At 43.9% G+C, this 12,810-nt stretch overlaps 1 long non-coding RNA gene across 2 annotated transcripts in view; it reads right to left on the bottom strand.

The window, feature by feature from the left end:
- Nucleotides 1-876, bottom strand: part of LOC118976967 (uncharacterized) — a 28,040-nt gene extending 27,164 nt beyond the window's left edge. For both annotated transcript variants that reach the window (XR_005064393.1, XR_005064394.1), the window contains exon 1: nt 85-876. This is a non-coding gene — a long non-coding RNA (uncharacterized LOC118976967). The remainder of the gene's footprint in view (nt 1-84) is intronic.
- Nucleotides 877-12,810: the final 11,934 nt, after the last annotated feature.

Raw genomic sequence — 12,810 nt, 5'->3', positions numbered from 1 at the left:
ACGCCTTACCACAAATCTGAATGCCTTCTGGAGCTTTGTTGTGTTCACCCCTTTCAGAGGTTTGGGCATAACTTTTATTCTTACCTGTAGTGGACGGTTTTACCCAAGACGCTGCTCAGACACCCGATCTCCTTGCATTATTTTATGTCCTTGTCTTGGCTCCATTCCGGGAAGGAGAAGAAAGGCAGGTGCCTGAGAGCAGCAGCGATCAGACCCTCATCAGAGGAAATACCAAGGATGCGGAAGGCACCTGACACCCCTCTTGTTCCCGGTGCCGCTGGTGCTGCTTAAGGATGCGAAATTTAAGCCGCCAGGAGAAACCCGAGTCCCGCCCACCTCTCTGCAGGCCACGCCCCGATACGTGCTGCGCCGCAGCACCGCAGCCCCTGCCCGTCCTCTGCCCTTTGGGGCCGGCGCGAGTCTGCCGTGTCTGCTCCGGGTTCCCGTGTACTCCCGCGTACGTGTGAGATCGCATGTTATGAGGCAGGCCCCTCCCATCCTTTGGACGGGCCGGCTGTGCAACAGGGTCACCAGTTCCCTCTGCCTTCGGTGACTTGTCCAGTTCTGGTGCCTAGCCTTTCTCCAAACTTCTTTGGATGGGGGTCGGGGGAGGAGGTGGTGCTGAATGTTACTCCGTGTTGCTGGAGAACTGCCTCCGTATTTCCCAAGCTAATGCTTTGGGGTGTGAAGCTGTGGAGTAGAAAAAATACTTGAGGTCTTCTAACAGGTTGGACTTTGGTTACCTACATCGTTCTTTAAAAAAAAAAGATAGTTATCTACTAATCTGATCTGTTTAAATATATTCTCAAGGCACTCAAACATTTAGTTTTTTTTTTTTAATAAAACACTTAGAGGTGTCTCAGATTAAGTAAATGAAAACGTGAGCCGCCCCAGGTGTTTTTGTTTTGTTTTTTGAATTTGCTGAGTGCACCTTGTTAAGGCCAGCTATTGAGAGTCCTCTGAGAGAAGATAATCTTCCTGGGCAGAAGGGCGGTGGTGAGTCTATGGAATACGGAAAAACTTGGGGCTCTAAATTTAATCTGCTGTGATTAGTATGTTAAAATTGCGCAGTTTGTCGTAAAGTACAAAGGCAAGTGTTGTTTAGAATAAACAACCTCTTCTCTGCATATCCATAGCTGACTACAGTTTACATTTTATTGTAAATTATATTCTTCAGGAAAATTCATTGTTTACGATTTTTCAAATATTATTTCTTAGAAAATAATGGTCTATTTTTTAAGTGGTCAAGGTATTTGATTTATTTGTTTATTTTTTTTACTAATAAAACATCAGTAGCCTCAGTCATGGTGTGTTTGTTTTTAATTAGAAAGATGCCATTTAAGGAGAGTGTTACATCTTTCAGTCTAATGGATGCTTAATAAATCAATGGAAACTGGTGATTCACCATAGAAAACAGGCCGGGGTGGGGGTGGGGTGCAACGTTTATTACAAAGGGAATAATGCATTTTAAAACATTGAGAAAATATATGTAGCCTGGCAAGTAAACTAGACTCTGTTAAGTCAAATCTATTTTTAGAGATTTTTAAAAATATATATTTTATTGATTATACCATTACAGTTGTTCTATTCCTCCCTTCATTCCCCTCCACCCTACACACTCCCTCCCCCACCCTTCCCCCCTTTAGTTTATGCCCATATGTCTCAAGTTCTTGAGATTCTATATTTCCCATACTATTCTTGCCCTCCCCCTATCTATTTTTTACCTACCATCTATGCTACTTATTTTCTGTCTCTTCTCCCCACTTCTCCTCCTCCCATTCCCCTGTGTTCTTCATTTTTATGGTTCCACTCCTGATCTAGCTGTCCTCTTGGTTTGCTTTTGTTTTAGGTGTGGTTGTTAGTAACTGTGAGTTTGCTGTCCTTTCACTGTTCTTATTTTTTATCTTCTTTTTCTTAGATAAGTCCCTTTAACATTTCATATAATAAGGGCTTGGTGATGATGAACTCCTTGAACTTGACCTTATCTGAGAAGCACTTTATCTGTCCTTCCATTCTAAATGAAAGCTTTGCTGGGTAGAGCAGTCTTGGATGTAAGTCTTTGGATTTCATGACTTGGAATACTTCCTTCCAGCTCCTTCTTGCCTGGAAGGTCTCTTTTGAGAAATCTGCTGACAGTCTGATGGGAACTCCTTGGTAGGTGACTGTCCCCTTATCTCTTGCTGCTTCTAGGATTCTCTCCTTCATTTTAGTCTTGGCTAATGTAATTATGATGTACCTTGGTGTGTTCCTTCTTGGGTCCAACTTCTTTGGGACTCTCTGAGCTTCCTGGATTTCCTGGAAGTCTATTTCCTTTGCCAGATTGGGGAAGTTCTCCTTTATTATTTGTTCAAATAAATTTTCCACTCATGGCTGTTTCCTTTCCCCTTCTAGTACCCCTATAATTCGGTTGTTGGAATGTTTAAAGATGTCCCGGAGGTTCCTAAGCCTCTCCTCATTTTTTTGAATTCTCGTTTCTTCATTCTTTTCCGGTTGGATGTTTCATTCTTCCTTGTGGTCCATTCCATTGATTTGAGTCCCAGTTTCCTTTCCATCACTATTGGTTTCCTGTGTATTTCCCTTCATTTCAATTAGTTTAGGCTTCATGTGTTCCTCTAATTTGTGACTATAATCAATTAGTTCTGTGAGCATCCTGATAAACAGTGTCTTGAATTGTGCATCTGAGAGTTTCGCTATTTCCTGGTCACTTAGGGTTATTGGCTCTGGGGCTTTGAGTTCTTCTTGAGCCATATTTTGGATTGTTCATGCCTGTTACGTATGAGGAACAGAGCCCTAGGTGTTCACCAGGGCCGGGTGACCCAGTCACTGGGTTGTGATGCTGTATGTGGGGGCGGAGCCAAAGGAAGGCGATGGCAAGCACCCTCCACTTCCTCCCACCACCACCGAGGGCCACTTGATTCACCCCACTGCGCACGAATGGGCCGCGAGACCTGTCCCACTGAGCGAGAGTGGGCCACGTGATTAATGTGTGACCTCGGTCAGCCGCTGCTGGGTTTGTTGCTGGGGGCTGCGCGGTCCGTCTCACTTCTCACTCCCGCCGCCCCAAGCCCTCACTGGGTCCGCCAGCGCTACCTCAGATGCTTGGGCACCTGGGGTGGGGGGATCCTTCCTGCCTGACCCTGCTCCACTGCTGGCTCCGCCCCTCTTACCCATTCGGTAGAACAGTTCATTGTTGTTGGACTTCCGTATAGTTCAATTTTCTGTTGTTTGGCTGCATCTTTGTTCTCCAAACCTTTGTTGTATTCAAACTTGGTTATGGGAGAAGGCACAGTGTTTCCACCTATGCCTCCGTCTTGGCGGACTATTTTTAGAGATTTTTGAAATATTAAAACGTTAAGCAATACTATTTTATGCAGAGATCCTTTCCAAATATTTCTGGATAATATTTATTTGAACTTTGAAACAGGTTTTAATGTTCCTACACTCTAATGACAAACTCTAATGGGAGCATTGCACAAGCTGTGGGGCGAGCCACTATGAAGTGTTGCCGTACTCCCTAGTCTGCTGGCAGAACAGTTAAAGCAAAAGCCCACCTAGAGTGAGCTACTAACACTGCAAATCAGAGAGGAGACAGCATACTGAATTTGCATTTTTTTCCTGCCAAATTCAACGGCAAATATTTGCCACCCCAGAGTACTTACATATCAGTTCACCTTTAGCTTTCTTCTCATTTTTTTTTTTTTTTACCTTCTATGATCGTGTATGTGTGTCTTATCTCCCTTACTAAACTCATGGACTCATGGTTCCTCCAGAGCATGACTCCCATCTGATTCACCCTTGACCGTTTTTAAAGCCTTCGCCTCTCTTTGCACAAGACCAACCCACACGTGACTGTGGTGGGAGAGGAATTCATGTGACCTGGGGACCAGAGAAGAATTATGATCAGAGTTGCAGAGTGGAAAAAACAGGACCATGTTAAACAAAAACCTTCACAGCCCAAAACTTGTGAAAGAAAGTTTATTGAGCCGTATGCCGTCCAGAAAAAGGGCCAGGTCTTGGGACAATACTGTTCAAACCACCTGCAGCCACAGGGCTCCTGTATACAATGTTTGGGGAAAGAAAATGGAAATTGTTTTGAAAGAATTTGCATTGACTGCAGAGAAGGCAGTGGGAAAAGACGAAGAAGGGGCAGTTCTGGGATAGTTGGCTAGGTTATAAGGAAGACACATTGACTACTTCTTGATTAGCTGTGGGCAAGAGTCGGAAAGTTCATGCACAAAGCAGGGTGCTCAAAGTTTCCATAAGCATCCAAGAGTGTGAATAGTTTTCAGACTTTTTATTGTTCCTCTATTACAGTTGTCCCAGTTTTCCCCTCTTTGCCCTCCTCTGCCCGTCCCATCGCCCACTCCCTCAGTCAATTCCCACCCTGTTGTCCATGTCCATGGGTGATTCATACATGTTCTTCATCTAGTCCCTTCCCCTTCTTTCCACCATAACCCCCCTCCTTCCTGGACAGCTGTTTGTTAGTTTTGGCCCACAGATGTTAACTGAGTGCCTTAGTTGTCTCTCCCCCTGCCACGCTTCAGCCCACTGTAACTTAATTTAGTCCATTGGAGAATTTCTCTCTTGCCAGCCATTTCCAGGCTCTCCCAATGAAATCCATTTATTCAATGAACAATTACTGAGGGTTTGGAGAAGTTCAAGATGTTTGCCTTGTTCTCCATGTCTGTGTCCCCTGAAATTCATATGTTGAAACCTAACGCCCAAGATGATTAGTAGTAGAAGGTAGGGACCTTTGGGAGGTGATTAGATCATGTGGATGGAGCCCTCCTGACTGGGACTCATCCCCTTACAAAAGAGACTCCAGAAAGTTCCATTGCCCCTTTGGCCATGTGAGGATACAGTCAGAAGTCAGCCATCTGCAATCGGGAGCAGGGCTCTCACTAGGACTTGACTTTGCTAACACTCTGAGCTTGGACCGCCAGCCTCTAGAACTGTGAGGAATAAATGATTGTTTATTAGCCACGAAGTCTGTGGTATTTTGCTGCAGCAGCTTGAACAGTCGAAAACAGTGTCATCCCAAGATGTAACATTAAGATATAAATATTCTAAAATATGGCACCTGCCATTGAGCATGTGGTTAATTCCCACTCTGTGAGGTAGTCACACATTCATCGGGCAAACAATCGAAGTCTAAAAAGAACTTTTATTAGCCATTTAAGTTGTTCTAAACCACCATTGCCCCCTCCTTTTCATGATGGTTTCTAAACCCTGATAATCTATATCCAGACCAGATGGCTCCCCAGATTTGGCACCTCAGATTTGGCCTCTCAACAACTAGCTCCAAAGGGGTCCTCCTCCTGCATCGTGAGTGGTACCTCCCAGTCTCCAAAATCCGCTCTGGAGTTCACTTGTCATGCCCTTATTCACCACATCCGGTCTGACTCAGCTCTTTTCTTTCTTTAAAGGTTCATTATGGACAGACAACATTATGCTAAGTAGAATAGGCCAGTCAGAGAAAGTCAAGTACCATACAATTTCACTCATACAAGGAATCTAATGAACAAACTGAACTAATAAGCAAAATAGAGACAGAGAGCAGGTGGACAGCTCTGGTGGGGAAGGCCTGGGGGTAGAGGTAGAGAGATTGAGCAGAACAGAGAGAGAAAGAGAGAACTCACCAACCAGACAACAATGTGGTGATTGCAGGAGGGGAAGGGGTGTGTGGAGGTGGAAGAGGGTATAGGTGGGATAAGGAGTGATGCAAAATCTCAACAAATTGAGAAAATGTTCCAGAGAATGGCAGTTTTGCAGCTTATTTTATACATTAAAGTCAAAGGAGAAGATGTAAGGAGGGTTAACTCTGTTAGTGGCAGATTAAGGGAACGGGAGAAAGCAAAGTGGGGAAGTGCCTGGGATTTGGGATAAAAAGTAAAACAGACATACTTTTTTTTTTTTACATCGGTGGGCACAGGATAATTAACATGTGCAGCACAGGAAACAAGATAACAATGATGGGTTCTGTGGTCTGGTGAGAGATTGTGCCTTCAGGGGTCTGGGAAAGGGGATTACTCTGACATTTCAGAAAGTACGTACTCTTAGAGGCAAAAAGACAGCAGGCAGGCCCACCAAAGGTAAAGACTGACCTTTGTCAAGGAACCTTCAGGCCCAGGATGTGACTACGTAGCCATGACCGCTGTGGTTAGGGATTTTTACAGTCAGTCCATCCCATGTGGTTGCTTGCAGTCCCTGAGCCTGTAAGACCGTCATGCTGGCCTCCTCTGAGCTTGTCTGGTTTAGGATGTGGCTTCTCTTTCGACCATAGCTCTTCTGTTTTTGTTTCTAGATTTTCTTCAGTCACCCCCTTCTCTACATGTCCACTGAATGCTGCCTCGGCAGTTCTTGCCTGAGCCTCCTCTACCGCCCCTGTTACCTGCCCCGTTCCTACCACACTGCCCTGTTGCCAAACAGGCCTTTCTGAAACAAAATGGTGATGATGTTATTTCCCTATTTAACATTCCCTCAGTGGGGATAGTGTAATAAATATTCTTAAAAAACAAAATTCAATCGAGGAAAGTTAGAGATCTAATTGGCTTCATTAGGTGATTCATGAAGTGGGCAACACCCCATTTAGCAGGTAGAAGGTTCTCTGAGGGGCTGCACAGGGTGGAAGGGTTTTAGAGGCACCAAGAAAGTGAGACTAAGTTGCGTGGAGTATTTCAGAGGAGGAGAAGGAGGGGCTCTTACCAGGCAGATGGCCTCACTAGCATGAATTGGGAATTCCAGACTGATTGGTTTAAAATTCCACTCCTCAGAGAGGCTGAATGTGGAATTAGGTGAGATATTAAGGGTGGGTCTGTGCCCTGGCTGGTGTGGCTCAGTGGTTTGAGTGCCGGCCTGTGAACTGAAAGGTCACCGGTTCAATTTCCATTCAGGGTAAGTACATGCCTGGGTTGCAGGCCAGCTCCCTTCTCTTTCTCCCTCCCTTCCTCCCTCTTTAAAAATAAAAATAAGCAAACAAGTAAAATCTTTAGGTTTGGTGTCATGAGCTTTTAGCACAAGTGGTACACTTTGGGGTTTTTCTTTTTGACAATGTCAAACAGCCATTGTCCTTGGGAGGTGGAGTGCCAAAGGATTTTTACTTCCGACATAAAACATTTCTGTATCTTTGTAATATCTTATAGGCAGTGTGATTGCTTTAATAGCATTTTAAAAAATTAGCTATTGATTGTCTTCAGATGAGAGTTCAACTGCTTTTATATTTGGTGTGAAGTCCAAAACTGTCAAGGGTCTACGATTTTTATATGTATACACACGGAAAGAAACACCAGACCTCTGGAACAGAGAACAGACCGTTTGTTACCCACAGAGCATATGAATGCTGGCTCCCCAGGCCTCCGCTCCCCAGAGGTTACACAGCGAGGGCCAGATACTGACCTGTAAGTGCAGCAGGGTTTGTACCACTGGAGAGGAAACCCCACATCATGAGACTTGGAGCTCAGAGACAGCAGCTGGCCCATCTGCACATCCTCCCTCACAAAACGTTGCTATGGAATGCAAACAGCTCTGCTCGGGAGGTGGGGAAAGGAAGGTCTTTGTCTTCTTTTCATCACCCCACAATGGCTGCAGGGAAGAGAATTCTCTAAATCCCTTCAGAGTGTTCTGTCTTCAGGATGTATATTCTGGCATCCTTTGCTCAGAAGATTCAGAATGTGCAGGAACACTGAGAAATCCAGGGAGAAATCTCCCAGCACAGAGCATGCCGGGCCTTGGAATTTCCAGCCTATTTCGTTCCCTTGCGCCTCCTGCTCAGTGACATATATAACCAACCACCTACCTTGAACTCTTACCCCTTTGTGCCTTTGCACTTTGCTTTTTTCTGTGTCTGTAGCACTCTTCCGATCTCATCTTCACCTCTCTAATTCTTTCCTTAATATTCACAAGTCTGTTGTACTTTAGAAAGCCTTTCCTTTTGGGGACTGGTTAGGAGTTCCTCCTAGGTGTTCCTGTGCGGCAGTGTGCTCCCCTCTCTCACGGTATTAATCACAGTAACGTTGTGATTATCTCCTCGAGGTGGGTTGTTCGATTAGATGGTGAGCAACTTGGGGGCAGCAGTTTGCCTTACAGCACATCCCCAGGAAGAGGACAGTATCAGGAGCTCCAGGGATTTACTTTTTCCCAATTAAACAACTGTAACTGGTAAAAAAAATTTTTTTTTAAACAATAATTTAAAGTGTCTTGAGATTTTCTAGAGGGAATACATCACATAAGGAAACATTTATTTGAGAAAATCTACTAGCTCTTGGTAGGAACAGCGAGAGTCAGTGGGACTTGAGCCATGACCTGCTGCCTCTCCTACCCTGCTCAGGGTATGAGAGTTCCATTCTGGGTGAATGTGGCCAAGACGATGGGGCGCCCTGTTCCCCCAGATCTCAGTAAAAGGCTAAGATATCTCCCTGGCAAGGCCAGGATGCCAGCACTTTTCATTCTCCTTAGCTTTATATTGCAAAGTCCAAACTTTATAGCTATAAAGTCCCTTTATAGCTAAAGGGCTATAAAACTTTGGGGAACAAACTCATTTCTTGTTCAGACTCTTATCAGAAAACTGAGGGCATTCTTAACAAAGTATGTTTCATGGGATTTTATGCATTCTTTCTTATGCCTGATCGACCTACAAAACCCTCCCTTTCCAGCACAGGACCACACCACCCTCTGTCTTTGTTTCAGGCTTAAATCAAGGAGGGGAAGTAAGGCAGCCAAAAGATTAGGAGACTTCTTGCAGACAGAATGATGACTCAGGCTATGTCAAAGCCAAGGGGTGAGGGTCTATCACTCCCTTTTTCTATAGCCCCCCAAGTTCTTCTCTGAGGGGCCCTTTCATGACCATGACTGTCTTAGGTTGCCCCTCCCTTGAGGAATCTTACCCATCTTTGGCTAACCGGTCAGGCTTTGGACCAAGCAGGGTGAAGTAAAGGGGGCAGAGGTAGTGCCCCTTCCAGGGAGATAAGCTTTGTCTCCTTAGTGGCTTAGGTCCCAAGGTCTCTCACTCAGTCTTAGTCACCAGGAATTACAGCTTCTGAAACCAGGTAGGGTGGTTCCCAACAGTGGGGAGCCTATGCCCTCAAGACCTGGCTCTGCAATGGCATGTATGTTACAGAATATATGGGGTGAAAGCACAAGGCAACACATGTTGGGGGCGGGTAGCGAGGTTGTGCTGGGAGCTGACCGATCATAGGTAAGGGTAAGAAATAATTTCTTCATGTCTCAAGGATGGTTCTGAGGTCTGCTCCGGTGTCCCTCTGTCTGGTCTCACAGGAAAGTAGCCAGGGGGTCCTTCCATTTCTTTGGCTCAGAATCAGAAGTTAGGTCAAGATGTTATCTTCAGCCTGCAAGAGGTTCACAGCTTGTGACCATGAGTCAGGTCCAGGCCATTGTCTTTCTGCCTCCCTGGGGAAAGGCTCTGAGGGGTGTGTTTAGAGAGAGATAAGATTTGAGAGCTAGGGTTTGCTTTTGATTAAAAGCGATTTAATCAAAATCATAAGGACCTTTGAAATGTAATAGAATTAGACTGGAGCGATTCATGCCCCAGGATATTGTCAAAGCAATAGAGCAGTCACCAAGCAGTTAGTGGAGCCTGCAGTAGCTGGCTGTGACAGTGGTGGAGGCAGACAGCTGGACAGAGAGATCGGGAGAGAGCTGGGGAGGTCCCTGCCCAAACCACTGCCATTCCAGGTGACTGGGGAGCCCGGGCTGTGCTGCGATTTCTCTCTCTCTTTTTAAAAGACTTATTTACTTTTAGAGAGCGAGGAAGGGAAGGAGAGATACGGAAGAAGAACAAGAGGGAAAGAGACATCCGTGTGTGTTGCCCCGTGTGCTCCCCTTACTGGGGATCTGGCCTGCAACCCAGGCATGTGCCTGACTGGGAACTGAACTGTGAACCTGGCCCTTGCTCAGTCCACTGAGCTACACCAGCCAGGCCTGGGCTGTGCTTTCTGAGAGCTACTTAACAGGCGGCACTCTCTAGGGGAAATAGACTTCACTAAAATAGTTCAGCCTCATCATTAAACAAATAAACAAGCAAACAACAAAGCAACAAGCCCCATGGGAAAGGGGAGCAATCAGCATTCAAAATTGAACAACAAATTGTCTAAAATGTTCAGTTTTTAACAAAAATATTAGGAGCCATGAAAAGAAACAAGAAAGTTTAGTTCATACATAATTAAGAAAAAAAAGCAGGCAATAAAAATTACATATCAGATGGTCCACATGGCAGACTTCACAGAAAAAGACTTAAAGCAGCCATTAGAAACCTGTTCAAAGAACCAAAAGAAACCAGGCTTGAAGATGTAAAGGACTGTATGATGACAACAACTGACCACGTACAGAATATAAACATAAAAACTAATATAGAACCAGAGAGGAATCGTAGAATTGAAAAGTAAACTGAAATGAAAAAGTCACTAGACTGTTCACTGAGCATCTGCTACGTACGAAGCACTTTTAGGTACTGGTGGCAGAGCAGTGAATAGACGTGCCCATGCTCCTGTGTTTGTGTTTCACACAGTGTGAGCGGTCTTAGCCAGGGAAACATAGTAACAGGGGAAAAGGAAATAAACAAGGATTATACAGGAAAAAGTAATCTATCATTGTTCATAGCTGCTAATATCATCTACACATAGATCTATAGGAATCTATAGAAAAACAATTACAATTAATAGACGTTTAGGAAGGGCACTGGGTATTAGATCAATATATAAAAGTCAATGGCATTTTTATATATTGTAATCAAACAGAAAATGTAAGGAAGTGAAAGATACAAAATACAATAGCTACAGAGAAACAAGGGATACGGGGATGTCTAACAAAGGATACATAAAAGTTTATGAGGGGGGTGGGGTGGGTAGAGGTGGAAGAAGGTATAAGGGGGATAAATGGTAATGGGAAAAATAGAATAAAAATTAATCTAAAAAGTTTATGGAAAAATTATAAAACTTTAGTGAAGATGCTAAAGATGACAAACGTATGGGTAAGAAGTCTCAATATAATAAAGATGTTATTCTGCCCCAAAGTGACTCATAAACTTAATGCAATCAATTAAAATCCAAATGGCATGATTAGAGACATTTGACAACTTAATTTTAAAATTGTTGTGATTGAAAAGAGGTGAAGGGATCCGTCAAAGAACATATGAAGGACCCATGAACATGGACAATGGTGAGGGGACTGGTTATGGAAGTGGGAGGTGGGCTGGGTGGAGGGGAACACAGGGGGGGAAAGTGAGACAACTGTAATAGCATAAACAATAAAATAAAAAATAAAAATAAAAATTTCTATGAAGAAGCAAAAGCTTAAGAATAATCAAGTCACTTCTGAAGAAAAAGAAGATGAAAGAACTTTTTAAAATCATGGTAATCAGAATATGGTATTAGTGTAGCAAAATCTAAATCAGCCTTTGAAAGCAGACAGGTATCTGTGACCCCAGACACAGACCGAAGCTGGAGTGGGTCCGGAGGCCTCTTCCTGTGCCAGGCTTACCCCTTTCATTTTTAGATCATGGGGAGGTTTGGGAGCTTCAGGGGAGGGGCCTGGGTGGCCCAAGTGTTGTTGTTGAGAGCAATAAGGAGGCTCAGGACAGTAAGTATTTACTAACAATAATAGAGATGTTTTGGTATTTTAACGACAGGTACAGAACCGTGGAGTTGTGTACTGGCTTCAGTTAGCCCTGCACGATTGATACAGGACAGAAGCGAACACTGGGGAGAGGATGGACCGTGCAACCACAGATGCAGGGAAATTACACATATCGAAAACACATGTACATATACATGATGTATATATGCAAAAATATGAAATTGGGTCCTTGACTCACACCACTCATAGAAATCATTTTTAGGTGGATACAGAGGATTAAAAATTGTGGCAGTGATGTTGGCAGTTCAACAGGGATTCTGTACCTTTTTCACAGACTGAAGTTGTTGCTGGGAAGAGGTTGCCCAGATGGGGACTACACTTCTCAGGTCTCTTTGCTTCTAATTGGTGCCACATAAATGAGTTCTGGACAATGGAATGTGGACTGAAATACAGTAGTGTACACCAGTGCTTCTCACACTATCTGTGGTAATGCACCACGTCTTCCCAATTTATCATGGGTCAATACTTTTGTAAGCTAAAATAAAAATACATAACCAGAAAAATGGAAATTTAAAAGTTCACACCAACACCCTGGCCATGTAGCTCAATTGGTTAGAGCATTTTCCCCGATACGTCAAGTTTGCAGGTTCGATCCCCAGTCAGGGCACATACAAGAAGCAAGCAATGGATGCATAAATAAGTGGAGCAATAAGTTGATGTTTCTCTCTCTTCTCCTTCCTCTCTCTCTAAAATCAATAAATAAGAATTTAAAAAATAAATGAAAATTCACACCAAATACAAGCCCATTTTTTATTATTAGATTCAACAAACAAATTTACTTAGTCAAACCGCTATTAGAAGTTTACTGAACACTTATTTTCTATTTCTGTACTACTGGGTGAGGGAGGGGTAGTAAGTTTCCTCACCAGCAGAGGTCAGCAGACTGTCCTCTTGAGTGTACACCACTTCCAGACATGGCCCATAGAAACCTCTCACGCAGTCTTTCACATTCTCTTTCTTCCCAAGTCTGCAGGCTAGCTGTCTATAATCAGGGTGGCCTGGAAAGCAAATAGCTGCAGATTTTAAGTCTCCATTTGCCTGGGTCCCCAGGTGACTTTTCAGAGCAGAACCCTTCCCACAACATCTTGCCATTAAGTAAAATTAATGTGAAAGAAAAGTAAAATTCATTTACGTTAAGCCACTGAGAAGTCAAGATTTATT

The sequence above is a fragment of the Sturnira hondurensis genome, unplaced genomic scaffold (assembly GCF_014824575.4).
Source record: "Sturnira hondurensis isolate 20B ecotype Veracruz unplaced genomic scaffold, ASM1482457v3 Scaffold0021143, whole genome shotgun sequence".
NCBI lineage: Eukaryota > Metazoa > Chordata > Mammalia > Chiroptera > Phyllostomidae > Sturnira > Sturnira hondurensis.
This window is presented reverse-complemented; position numbering and strand designations above follow the sequence as displayed.